The following is a 4,985-nucleotide window of genomic DNA, read 5'->3' on the forward strand; positions in this document are numbered from 1 at the left end:
GGGTCCGGATTCCCCGTCCTGGGGCCGCTTATGCAAATGGCAATGCAGCGCGCGGATTTGCATGAACATTTTGCTAAACAAAAGTAAACCAATGCACACGCAATCCGAGCGAAGAGGCGGCCAAACGATTCCATTTTGCATGGAATAAGCGGGAGGTTCGGAGGACTCCGGTCCGATTTCCCGGACTCGAGCCAGGTACAATTTTCAGGGTGTGGGCGGGGCCCAGCCCCGTTGCCAAGTGCGTAAAGTGCGGCGGCAGCTTTATCCTGATTAGGCAACCACGCATAAACATCATTCTCCCCGATGCAGAAACATCACATGTTTTTTATGGAGTGCGGCACTACTAAGGAATCAAAGGGAGATTTCTGAAAAACGAGTACTTACTTCGAGAGTAGTTAATTGCATTTAATTTAATTGTATCACTTTTGTTCAACTTCTGAGACCGATATTCGACATTGTAAGATCTCATTGGGATTATTTTTCGGTAAAGTTGTTGCTATCTAAATGTGAGTTTCATCAAGAGAAGCGTTGCGATACGTACTATGGTCATAAAATGTTCTAAAAATGTTCTATCTTAAAGTATGTAGTACAGAAGAACGTCACATTTCAAATTAGTCCTGTCCACAGAAATGCACGTTTGAATTCGAATTCTAATAATTAGGTCTTGTATCTCCAACAATATTTCTTCAAAAATTATTATTATTTTTTTATTCTTGATTTAAATTATGCACAAGCTTATTATTTTACTGCAGAAACGGCATTTGAGTATTTTGCGGATAAAAGACGCCAAAAGGAAAGCAAATGCCTACTGATGCTGCTCTTCATCTGCTTACCGCAGGACTCTAATCCTAGACGCATTTGCATCTCTTAACACCCCCCAATCCCTCCACCCCTCGGCTCTCCTTTGACCCCCCATCTGCTTTATTTTCCTGATGGACCTCCCACGCGCTTCACTTTTGCGGCTTGTTTACATTTTGTGTGCCACGTGCCACGACAGAAAGCAATAAAAACAAGAAGAAAAGAATCACAGCCTGCCTCCAGTGCCTCACCGCTTAACCCCTCAGCACCCCAGTCCCTTAACCCACGAAGCACACACAGGAGAAAAGACCCCTGCCCAATTGCAAATTTAATGGCAAAACGAAAGAAAAATTGTTGCACTCAATTTGCAGTTGCAACAGGGTTGTCAGGTTCCATGAAATACGATTTTAGTTTACTTTTTATTAAAAGTCGAATTCTAAAGTGGAATTAGGTTAACATATAAAATTTTAAGAGGGTTAGTTTATGACAATGTTTGAAGAACATAAATGCCAAATGCATAACTAATAATAACACAATAAATTAGTGGTACTTGGCTGCATTTTTCTGTAGCTTACATTATAAAAAAAACATAACTAATGTCATAAAATTACAAATTTTTACAAAAATTCAATTTTTACTCTTTTGCACTCAAATGAATGCTTAATTGCTTAATTTAGAGCAACCTGAAGAATGAAGTTCCATTGGAAGTTATACGACATTGTAATATTTAATAATATATAATATATTTTGTGGTATTTCAAGTTCTGGAGAACCTGGCAACTCTGAAATAGATGCTTTGGCCGAGTCAAAAGCGAACCGAGCTGCGAGTTTAGTTCACTCACTCGCAGTTTTCACTCGAAGGGGGCCGCCGAGCCTCCTCTTTCCCCATCAGTTTTCCCTTTTTTCACCAGCACCCCACCCCCTGTGTTGCCAACCCTCTCCGCGCTTTTCCTGAGCACTCCTCCACGAATTGCATTGGCAGCAGCAGGCGGAGCCGTCGTTTTTCTAGTTTATTTCTGTGCCCGGATTTTCCACTTGTTTTCGTTGTTGTTTCCTTTTTGCGATTTTTCCTCGCTCTTCCCGGCGTGTTTGTGTTTGTGTTTGCGTTTTTGTTGTGAGACGAGAAAAATGCGCTGCCATCGGATCCGCTGATTGGAAGAGGACCGACAACTCGACTCCACTCAATGGTTTCAATAGTTTCTAGGGTTGCACTGCCCCACTCTCCTATGGCTTTTTGCTTCATTTTTTTTCTTTTTTACTTTTTTTCGAGGGAAGTCCCCTGTTTTTGGGGTTCGTTGCCACCTTCTCGAATGCACTCGACCCTCTCATCATGCTGCACTTTGCGGCAGTGCGCCACTGGCTGGTTGCATGGCATATTGTGGGTGACAAACTCGTTTTATTTTGCCACGTTTCGTCCTGGAAAAACTCTATAGAGACGGGTTACCTAAAACGTACGTATAGTTTATGTGTTTTTTAAATTTTATTGCCAATACATCTATGAACGGCAGATCAATTCCCGAAAGAACTCGACCTGGTTCTCGGCACGGATCTGTATGGAATATATATATAGAAATGTAGAAATTTACATGTATAGTAAACTCATTTGAATTTTTATGTGCTTTTTATATGCACTAAATAACTATCTATCAACGGTTGAACGTCAATACAATTTTTAAAAGGACAATTAAACTAAGATCCATATTAAATAAATATATATAGGCAATATACCTATATTACAAATATTTCATTTTATTTGCCGACTGAGGTCCAAGGTTAAGTGCATCGCTAGGTCGCCGCTAGATTTTCACGATTTTCCTCCGCCATTTTGGTCTATGCTGAATGCTGCTCCACTAACCTTCTCCCCGGAAAATTTCATTCATCCAATGCATTCGGTTTTTCTAGTTTTTTGCTTTCGTTTTGAATAGGGAACATGCGCAGAATTTTTTAGCCCCTTTAAAACAAAATTGCAAAGTGCAGAGGGCATCATTGGGAATGAGTAACGAACGCTCCGTTCATTTTGCGCCCATTTTCCGCTCGCTTTTCCTGGCGAAAAATGCTAAACGAATGCCAGGCATGGTGACGCTAAGGGGGAAAAGAAAATAAATGCAATGCAATGAAAATTTTCTCCTGGCTTCTGTATGTGTATGTGTGTGTGTGTGCGAGTCTGCTTGGGAAAAATAGAAAAACGAAAGTTTTCGTGATTCCCATTTGCTGTTGGCTGCTGCTCTAAGTGGCGCCCCCTGGCGGGTGGTTCGGGTTTCGGGTTGGCGGTGCGGCAGTGGTTCGGTTTCCAGCATGGCTGTGGTTGGCTGTCTCGTACCCCCAAAACCCCACCCACACACCCACACCCATCCCCATCGCCATGCCCCCGGAAAGTGCTCCTCAAGACGTCTCAGAGAAGAGACATGGCGCAAAAAACAAAAAACAAAAAAAGGGGGCCAGCAAAAACACAGATTATATGCATACGTATATATGGACGGATTGTATATATTTATAAGAGAGATATAGAAAAAGGGGCCTTAGGTGTCGACTGTGGTGGGCGTGGCAGAGTGCCGGGTACGCCATCACTATTAGTACGGCATTAATTAGTTATGGCAGACGATTTTGAGGTTGCCGCGCTGCTGAAAGCTTTTTACTGTCGGTGGGGAAAAAAGAAAATCTCTGCAAAAGAAAAGCGTAGAGTGGTGAGGGGGGGGACAAGGGGTACATGTGTGCTTGCCAGAGTAAACAAAGGAAATGGAAAACCAAAGGAAAATGTATTCGCAGCGAAAGTTTATTGCTCGCAAATTCAACGGAAAAGATCATTTACTTAAAATGTATTTAATTTGATGACGTTGACAAAAATGTTGTATTAAACTGGAACTATTTATATTAGTTTTTCATCAATCCCTAAGAGTGTAGATTCCAATTACAGTAACTAAAGGCAAAAATACGAATTCATTTAAAATGTCCTTAAAATTGTTAACTTCCACCTTTAAACACCTCAATTATTTTCAGATATAAAATAATGTAAATGCAATTACACGTAGGTTAACAGATGCTCATGACCAAATGGAAAAGTATTATAAAATAGTTGCATTGGTACTTTTCTACATAAACTTACTGTTTTAAGAATTTCATTGATTACTCACTGCGTGTTATCTGCTTCGATTGCCGTCCAATTTTTCAGTTTTCAAAATATTTTAATTAAATATTTATCTACGCCCCGTTCGCTGTCCTTCTCACACTTGAGTGACTTTCAATTAGTTGCGCCACAACTAAGCAGCATAGCCCCCTCCTAACCCCTTGATTTCTGCACTTTATTTGCTCGTTTATTTATTTAAAAAGCAATAAATTCATGGCAAGTTTTATGCGCAAATATCTGAAAATTAAATGAGCATTTCCGGAGGGTTGGTCAAAAGATCCCCTGTTTGGGTGTTGAGGAAGGGGTTAAGACCCCGGTGGTCAGCAAAGGAGTTCTCAAAAATGAAGGTCCTTGCGGGGGGTTAGAAATGGGGCGGGATTCTCCACTGACCGTTTCGTTCATTATCAACACCCAAAACTAAACAAAATTATTCGCCTTTGCCGGAAGTTGGCAATAAATTAGTTGCGTTCCCCGCCCGCCCCCTCCCACGCCCCTGCCCATTTCCAGCACACCCCCACACATGCACACACACACACTCAGTTACACGCGATTTCCACACACACTTTCCCCCCACTTCCCCCATGCAAATCGCTCTACAACTTGTCCAGACAAGCCGCCATAAAGCATTCATAAATCCCAAAGTAAACTAGAGTGAACCACCCAAAAAACGCACACATATGTACATATGTATGTATGTATGCAGGCTGCACAGTGGAGGTCACTGGAATAGAATACGAAGACGTTAAAAGCGTTGTGTACATTTTTTACGTGTAATGTAATAATCTGGATGGTAAATTTCGAAAGAATTGAATTGAAAATCAAAGTATGTTTGTTTCTGATAAGCCAATTATTTTTACAACGGAGTCCCGTTTTATTTTTGTTTTAAGTTTTTTTAAGTTTAAATTGTTTAAAAAGTAATATAATACTGATCCTGAGTCTTGGTGTTTTCTTTAACGCCTGGAAAATGAACTGAATAATACCATGCCTACAAAGACTACTATTAATTTGACCGCAGCTGTACGAGCACACAGTGAAAAAGCGACAGACTCTTGTGTAACATGCG

General features: G+C 40.9%; 1 long non-coding RNA gene across 1 annotated transcript; it reads right to left on the bottom strand.

Annotated features, from left to right (window-relative positions):
* Positions 1 to 2,400: 2,400 nt before the first annotated feature.
* On the bottom strand, positions 2,401 to 4,192 carry LOC122319592. Its single transcript, XR_006245196.1, has 2 exons — positions 3,930 to 4,192; positions 2,401 to 2,880 (listed from the first exon to the last, which is right to left on the bottom strand). It is a non-coding gene; the product is annotated as an uncharacterized LOC122319592 (long non-coding RNA).
* Between the last annotated feature and the right edge of the window lie 793 nt (positions 4,193 to 4,985).

Source organism: Drosophila yakuba, chromosome X, assembly GCF_016746365.2.
Source record: "Drosophila yakuba strain Tai18E2 chromosome X, Prin_Dyak_Tai18E2_2.1, whole genome shotgun sequence".
Classification (NCBI taxonomy): Eukaryota; Metazoa; Arthropoda; class Insecta; order Diptera; family Drosophilidae; genus Drosophila; species Drosophila yakuba.